We start from the raw sequence: 8803 nt of genomic DNA on the forward strand, positions 1-8803 counted from the left end.
CATTATAAGCATGAAGGAAACATAAAAGCATAACAATATGGAACAAAACAAACTTATACTAAGTAAAAATAAATTAGATAATATATACAATTAGTAGTACATGAAAAATAGATTGGTGATTTAGAACAATGCCAAAACCAGGGTCCTCATAAGACAGGAAAACTGGACTGGACAAACGCACGTCAAACCAATATGGTTAATCAAACGTTCTCTATTTATTAGTGAGAAGATGGCAGTTTATATACACTTCTATATAGTTTACAGTTTACAAAGGCACTCTCATTGGCAAGCCAGCATTGTTTGTCTTTGTCTTAAGGTGGACTAAACTTCACACTATAAACCTATACTACTTCACACCCAGAAAGCCCAGTGCTTCACATCACACCTTAATATAATTTCTAACTGCACCACAAGCTCTTAATTTCTAATTGCGTCACAGGCTTGAAGGCCTTACAAGGCCCATATCTGAGGCCTAGACTGGAGTAACTCAAATCTCATTCCAGACATAAATCATGCCCTCTCTCTCTCAGAAATGCTGCAACAATTCCCTCTTTTTCTTTTTGCGCTACCCAGGCTGACGTGAAGGCACGGTGCACTATCTTCTGCATACACTGTAATAAACACAGTATAAAAACTAAAATAATTATAAAGATAAGAAAAAACACAATACCAAAATGAATTAAATCTTTGATCCAGCCATCAAAACCTAGAGAATTGAGCCAGTTATCAAACGGAGTGTCTACTACGACAAGTTTCTTCATGTTGTCCCTCAATTGCGTTAACTGTTTATAAATCAATTGAGTATGGTCATAGAAATTCATGCAACGCGTGCCTTCAAATTCTTCACACCCATGTCCTTGTGCTAGAAGAAGGAAATCAATGGCAGCTCTGTTTTGCAGAACTGCATGACGAGTACTATCTACATCTGCAGCAAGCTCACTTATCAGTTTAGATGTGATATTAATTTGTTTTCCTGTCCAACAGGCTAGGGTTCTCAATTGTGTGAGAGCTTGCACTGAAGCAACTCCTGGGGTGAAAAATGAGGCTAGTATTACAGAAGTGTGTCCCCATAATGACACTTGATCTTTACAAATGGGGTCTATTTGTAGAAGACTGTTTGGCTCGTTGAGTCTTCTGAGGCAATCCAAGAACCTGATGTATGGTGGGAGCAAAAAGCGTTAATCTACCAATATAACATGGGCCTCCCCTAGCATTTTGAGGTACTGCAGACGAGGCTCGGTCCCCACAAATGAGGAAGGTTCCTGGGGGCAGTTTTCCCGCACCGCCTCTTGACGGTGTCACAGGATGAGTCCAATTGTTAAAATATTCTGAATAATTATAATACAATGGTGATCTGGGAGACAACCAAGTGTTGTCATCTGTTAATTGTCTTTTTTCTTAAGTTGGTTTGGTAGCATAAGGTCCAAATATTATCAAGCAGTAATTTCCTGGGACAGAACCCAAAAGATCAAATTCTTGAAGACTGACATCAATAAATTTAAGATTTTGCACAAATGCAACAGCTTGCGCTCCCAGTGTGCTTTTTGGATTCATTTGAGCTCGGGTCCAAGTTTTAAACTCTGCCATGGGACCCAACAGAACTCCAATTAAACAAGTACAAAAAGGATTAGATGGCGTGGCTAACGACAGGCAGAATGAATCTTGCCTAGTTTGTTTGGCCCAAGTGATCCACATGTTTTCTTTCTTGTCAATGTCAAGGATTCCAAACACTTCAATTATCAAAACATTACTTAATAGAAACATTGTGACCCACCACATAGTTCTCATGTTCTTGAATGCCTTGTTTAACATAAAAGGAACAAACTTAATTCTAAACATAAATTATAACTTATAATAAAGTAACTTCTGATAAATCTAACTTCACACTTATGATAATCTAACTTATTTCTCTGTACTCTACAAAGTTAATTTTCATCAGAACTGCATTTATCACGGGATGTTCCAGGCAAATTGTCATTGTCGACGTTATTATCACTGCGGGTTGGTATCTTTGCCTGTGGACACGCATGGGTAAATCTGCTCGGCACCCAGACTGGACCAGTACCTGTTGAAACACACATATAACCTCTACCATTAAACAACACCAGACTTGGCCCTTGCCATTTGCCCGTCCGCATGTCCTTGTGATAAACGTAAAGTCCTGGAATTGCTTGTGGTCTTCCTTCTTTCACTGCTTGGTGGTGTATTACAACCGCAGGTTCTTCTCTGCCTTCTGCTAAACACAAATAGTTTAGAGTAAACAATACTTTTGACAATCGATTAAATATATCAGTTTCATCACTTTGCTTTTGTTTTGCTAGGTATTCTTTCAGGGTACGGTTGGCTCTCTCTAGAATGGCTTGACCTGTAGATGAGTGAGGGATCCCTGTAGTATGTTTCACCCCCCACCTCTGCATAAATGTAGCAATTTGTTGACTAACATAAGATGGAGCATTATCAGTTTTGATTTCTACAGGTGCACCCATTACTGCAAAGCAGGCAAATAAGTGCCTTTTCACGTGCAGAGCCTTTCCCCCTGTTTGTGCTGTGGCCCAAATAAATCTAGAATAAGTGTCTACAGTGACATGGACATATTTCAGCCTACCAAACTCTGGAACATGAGTTACATCCATCTGCCACAACTCTAAAGCTTTCAGACCCCTTGGATTTGTGCCAAGTCCAAGGCCAGGCCCATAATGACTACATTGAGGGCAGGCTCGAACAATCCCTTGTGCATCATTCATGGGGATCTGAAATTGTCAGTGCATGGCTCTCACATTTTGGTGGAATGTCTCATGACTGTTGCGAGCTCTCTCAAAGCTATTCTGTGGGCAAACATGGACAGCATAACTGACCGCAGCATCCGCCAATGCGTTGCCCTCTCCCAAACCTCTGTTCCATTGATGACTTTGAATGTGCATGATGCAAAAGACATGCTGGCGTTGTTTCAACACACTCCGCAACTGCAGGAACAGTTCTCCAAGACGTTGGTTTTGGGTTCTTCTGAGGAGTGCATCCTCAATTCTCTGCACAACTCCAACTACATATAATGAGTCTGAAACAACGTTGAGTGGTTCTTTGTTCCAGGTGTGGAAAGCCCAACACACGGCCTTCAACTCAAGGGTTTGTAGACTATCTTTCACATCACTTCTGATTAGATGTTTCAACCATTTCCCTCGTTGTTGCCAAACACGCACAGCTCTTTTTGATTTTTGGCCGACATCAGTAAAAACTGTTTTTCCTTCAACTGGTTTCAGTGAACACAAGGGTCTTTCCAACCACTGATAACGACTGATGAAATGCCACATCGGGCCTTTTGGTTGTTTGTTGTACACCACTCCTGTGAAATCTAACAATGCTTCCTGCAGTGCAGCAGAGTGTCTGAGCAGCCATTCTAAATCTTCGTTCTTCACAGGAACACTGATGTCTGCTGGCTCTTTTCCATCCATTTCTAAAATTCTGTCTCTGCCTTTTCGTATCAATGCAGCAAGAGCATCTGTCCTGCCCATCACACGACTTTTTGGTTGAACGGGTAAAAACACCCACTCAAGCAGGATTGCTGTTGATCCATGTTGGGACCCCCTCTTTTTCTTTTGCCATTGAAAGACAATGTCAAGTGGAGAAGTGTCAGTGTTGGAGAGGAACAGTAACAACAGCAAATGTTCAATGCGACGAGGACTCCAACCATGTTGTAATTTTTCTGAAACCCAAATCAAAGCTTTTTGTTTTTCAGGGGTGCAGACCCGAGGGCTGTTGGCATCACTGCCATGAAGACATGGCAAAAATTCTTGCAGATCATAGTTGGTGATTCCTACAATGGTACAAACCCACTGCAGGTCTCCAAAAAGTCTCTGGGCATCATGTAAAGTAGAAATGTTAACATGTAAGGTAAGTTTTTGGGGTCAAATTTGTGCATCTGTGATCAGCCAGCCTAAGTATTTCCAGGGGCCTGATCGCTGTATTTTTTCTGGGGACACTGTCAATCCATGCTTCTTTAGTTGTGAAAAGAGCCAATTCAAGTCTGCATCTGCCAACGGCTGTTTGGTGGTGATGAGAATGTCATCCATGTAGTGATAAATCATCGCATTGGAAAAATGATGATTAATTGGTTGCAGGGCCCAGTCAACAAACAGGTGACACATGGTCGGAGAATTGCACATTCCTTGAGGGAGAGAAACCCACTCATACCGTTTAGCTGGTGCTGCTCTGTTGATAGATGGCATGGTGAAGGCAAATCGCTGGGTATCTTGTGGATGAAGAGGAATGGTAAAGAAACAGTCCTTTAGATCAATGACAACAATGCTCCACCCTTGTGGAATCATGGTTGGTGACGGCAGCCCAGGTTGCAAAGCACCCATTGCTTGCATCTGTTCATTCACCTTTTGTAAATCATGCACCAATCTCCATTTTCCTGATTTCATGGGTGTCCTAGGGTGATGTTATGGTGTTTGTATCTCCAATCGTGTGTTCTGTTTATGTTTGATATTATGTTCTGTGCTTTCAGAAATGACTCTGAAAGCGAAGGTTTGTTTTGCCTTGTTATCAGCCAGTTCACCTCCGCCCATGGTCTGCTGTCTAGAAGAGGCTAGTGCTGGCTGGCTTGCTTTTTGCTTGCTTGCTTGGCTAGCTTGCTTTGCTTGCTTCTGCTTTTGCCTTTGCTTCCTAGTTAGTTTAGCTAAGCAGTCCAATTCTTTCCCTGGACTGTTTCTTTTCCTTTCCTTTCCCTGAATACCATCCAACCTGCTCTGGACTGGGACCTGGGAAACACCGAGTAACACCGAGAGGCTGCGTTTTGTGATCTGCAACAGACATCCCCAGTGCCGGAGAGCAATCCCCAGCATCCAGACCCGGGCAACCACTCCCAGGAAAGACTTTCTGGATTTGTTCATCTCTTCAGAGTGGTGAAAGAGTTTTGTTGTCAATTTTTTTTTGTGCTGGGCAGTGCTTTGTTTGTTGAATAAACAGGTTCTTTTCCACTTAGAGAAAATTTTTTCCCAGACTATGTGGGTGGGGAGGGGCCGTGGAGGTTTGTTTTCTGGGGGCTCCTTCCAGAGGGTTTTCCCCAAATTTGCCCTAAACTAGGACATTTGGGATGATGAAAATCGTGGTGTTCCAAGGACTGACAGAGGGCTGAACATGTCCAGCTTCAAATTGTTCTTGTACTAATTGTTCAGCAATTTGCAGCCGTTCTTCTGACATTGGCCACTGCTCAATCCACACAGGTGTTTCAGTCAACCAGGTAATCTTGAGGATGGGCAGCTGCTCTGCAGTAGCCATTAAGGAAAATGCTGATCTGTGGTCAAAACCATCCCAAGCTGGGAAAGCACATCTCTGTCTATCAGTCCTGGAAGCAGTTTGGGTAAAGGCATGACATATAGTTGAGTCACGATAACCTGGTTGTCTTCAAAACTGATGCTGATGGGGTCTCTGCTTACTGAAGGAATCTTCATTCCACCCACTCCTACAATGTGGGAACTTGGAGCTCGCAAAGGCCAGTTGGATGGCCAGTACATCTGATTGATAATTGAGACATCTGCTCCTGTATCAAGCATTGGTTCCAATTGAACACAATGTGAACCATGTTGTAATTGTACTTTCTTGTATGGACAATCTTTCAGGTTAATTGTAAAGAAGACATCGTGGACAGTGGATGCAAAGCCATTGTCCTGTCTTTCAGATTCAGTTGGCTCTTTTGGGCACTGGTGATGTGGCAGGAAATTTTCAGTTGCTACAATTTGGGCCATCTTGCTTCCTTTGGGAATTGTCACAGGTGGTTGCAAGGCATGAACCATTATTTTCACTTGACTGGTGAAGTCTGCATCAATGATTCCTGGAATCATGATCACACCTTGTTTACTTATGGAAGATCTCCCCAGCAATAAACCTCCAACTAGAGAAGTTGTGCTATACATTGGTCCATATACATTGGTAGGAATTATGGTTACCTTTGTATAATTCAGAGTGACTTCTGTTGCTGTGGCCACATCGACTCCAAGACTTCCCCAGGTAGCAGGTGAGTTGTTCAACAGGAAACTGTTCTTGGAGTCTGGGGTTGGGGCATCGATTTATTTCTTCACGCGGTGCCTCGACGCGCTGCGCTGGCCATTTCCCACTCTGCGACAAGCTTCTGTAGCATGACTGTCAGTGTTGCACCTGTGCTGCCACACAGTCTTCTGGCAGTCTCGCCAGAGATGACCTGTTCCACTGCATCTAAAGCAGTTGGTTTTAGATGATCTAAGGTTAGGTTGACTTTTGCTGCGATGAAAAAAGTTGTTACCATTGCTGCCTGACAAGGCAGCTGCGATCATGTGTCCTTGTTGTTGCATAGCATCCTGGATTGCCGCGCTCCCGCCCCAAATCCCTTTTCTCTCAGCCCCGGCTAGCTCTTGTGGGGCGAGGGCGGGCGATGGAGGCACCCTCCGCCGCTCCCAGCTGGGGTTTGGAGAGTGCCTTTGTGGGTTCCGGGCAGCGCTAGCAAGCCTCACGGTGGTAAATGAAGAGCGGATCCTGCTGGGGGCTAAGTCCGAGTTTATTGTAGCCCAACGGGGCCAAATATCCTAGAACGGTGCCAGCCAACAGGAACAAGCACAAGGTGCTTGCACTGGCTTATAAACTGTAAGGGAGGGGTATCCAACGACCAGTGGGGATAGGGATAGGGGGTGGCTCCGGGATGGGGGGATATGATGGGGTCCAATGGGAGAAAGATATGGGGGGAGCCCCAGGTCCTCGCCCAATCACCCGGTGCCCTGAGTAGAAGCTTCTGGATGGATGGGAAGGGGCACCGAGTGACAGACAAGGCACCCGGGGGGGGGTAAAATGCCTCTTTCAGGGTGATGGATAGATACTGGGAAGGCGGGAAGGGAGGACAAGGCGGGAAAACTGGGGATAAACCAAGTTGCACACGGGGGTACAAAGGAATAAACCAATACATAATACAGGGATAATAAAACATACAAATAACGCAACTCCACACTGGATGGTTGCTGTGAATGACGCAGCTTGGTTGCTCTGTTTTGCGCATGTGGCTCTAACAAGCATCTCTTCGATGGGACAGCCTTGAGGAAGGGTGGCTAAGATGGTTCTTGTGTGTGAAGCTAGCATTTTCAAAAGCAAGTGAGCGGAATAAATGCTCTTGAACATCTGGTGGCACATCAGGAGCATCTTTCAAGGCAGCTGACAGCCTATCAATAAATTGTCCAAATGGTTCGGTGGCTCCTTGCTTTATTGTCGCATAGGATGCTGACTTTTTCTTGTCTGGTACCAAAAGCAAAGCTTGATGGGCCAGCTGCTGTGACAATTGATGCATTTCAATGGGGTAGGTAAGTTGCACTCTGTTGGTTGCATATGGTCCATGCCCAGTCAGCATATCTGGGTGGACTCCATAGAAAGGATCTCCCACAACTGTATGTCTGTTGGCCTCTTCAATTGCCAAATGTCTCCATTCCCTTTCAAACATTAGAAACTGTGAAAGTGTCAGTAGCAGGGAGGCAATATTAGATGAATCAGTGGGACAAAGCACATGTGCTGTAAATATATATTGAATGATGTTCCTTGCTGCTTCTGACCTGATCCCATAAGTGGTGACTGTCTGTTTAGCTGATTGTAGGATTTTCCACTCATGGGGCTCCCACATGGCATTCCCATTAGATAATATGACAGGACAGGCCAGGGAGCTGACAGCCTGCCAGTCACCATCTAAAATAGCATCCTTTACCACTGACGCCCATTGCGACTGCAATGGATTTTTAAAAACAGCTGGCAATGCCAATTGCTGCTCAGTGGAGGGTTCCACTGGTTGAACCTGGTGAATTGAAAGGGTGTCAAGTTGGGCTATTTTTTTCTGTAACATATTTGGTCTTTGTATCTTATTTTGTGATTGCTTCTTCCTGCTACAATTGACATCAGGGGAGTCTGGTTCTGAGTCCTCAGAATCTGAGCCTGGTGGGAGGAGACAGTGCAGTGCTACCGTTGTGGGGTGGGGGCTGACTGGGGCGGGGGTCTGCACTGCTGTTGTCTGGGTAGCTGCTTCTGCCATCCAGCTAGCACAGCTATGCTCAACCCCCCTGCCCCACTCCGGGCTGCTCGCTGCTGCCGCGTACTGCCGAGCCGCACCTCTGCGCACGCTTGCCGCCGCCTCCGCAGCTGCCGCGTCCGTGAGGGGCGAGGGGTCGGGGCCGCCTCGCTCCCGTCTCCGCCCTGGTCTCCGCCTTGATCTCCTCCCCTGTGTTCCGCCTCCTGACTCAGCCCCCGTTTCGTCACCAACTCCGCCTGCCTCCTCAGGTGTCACCCCGCCTCCCGAAGGACATGGCGAGGCTACTTCTGGATTTGCTTCACTCCGTGGGACCGCCGAGCTGCTAACATCCACTGTGTGCGGGCACATTTATGCCCCTGCCGCGCCAGCACGTCCTGGCCCGCTCAGTCCCGTGCCTCCCGGCCCTGCGCTGCCTGGCTCTGCACCTGCGTCTATACGAGCGACAAATTCCTTAACAGAGGGACTGACTGGAGCCTTCTGCCCTCGCACTGGCCGCATATTATAAACACTAAAGAATTTTTCAACCCGAGATGGTTTCTGGACCTCTATCTGTTCTGGTGTGGACCGCTTAAATGCCTGAATGGCAGCCTCTGCGGCTTTTTTCTCTGCGGCCATGCTCTGCAAGGTATATAAATTTTTTTCCAAATGCCTGCGAACTCCAGTACCATTTTCTTGTCCTTTCCGCCCTCCACCACGGAGTCCCAAAGCAACTGCCCTAGTTCTTGCCATTCGGTTTCACTAAAAATCAGCGAAGGCTTTTGCAACTTGCCT

At 45.9% G+C, this 8803-nt stretch overlaps 1 pseudogene; it reads right to left on the reverse strand.

Annotated features, from left to right (window-relative positions):
• Positions 1 to 494: 494 nt before the first annotated feature.
• Positions 495 to 1587, reverse strand: LOC146763154 (uncharacterized; annotated as a pseudogene).
• Between the last annotated feature and the right edge of the window lie 7216 nt (positions 1588 to 8803).

This window comes from Lonchura striata, chromosome W (genome assembly GCF_050655825.1).
Source record: "Lonchura striata isolate lonStrDom1 chromosome W, ASM5065582v1, whole genome shotgun sequence".
Lineage (NCBI taxonomy): Eukaryota > Metazoa > Chordata > Aves > Passeriformes > Estrildidae > Lonchura > Lonchura striata.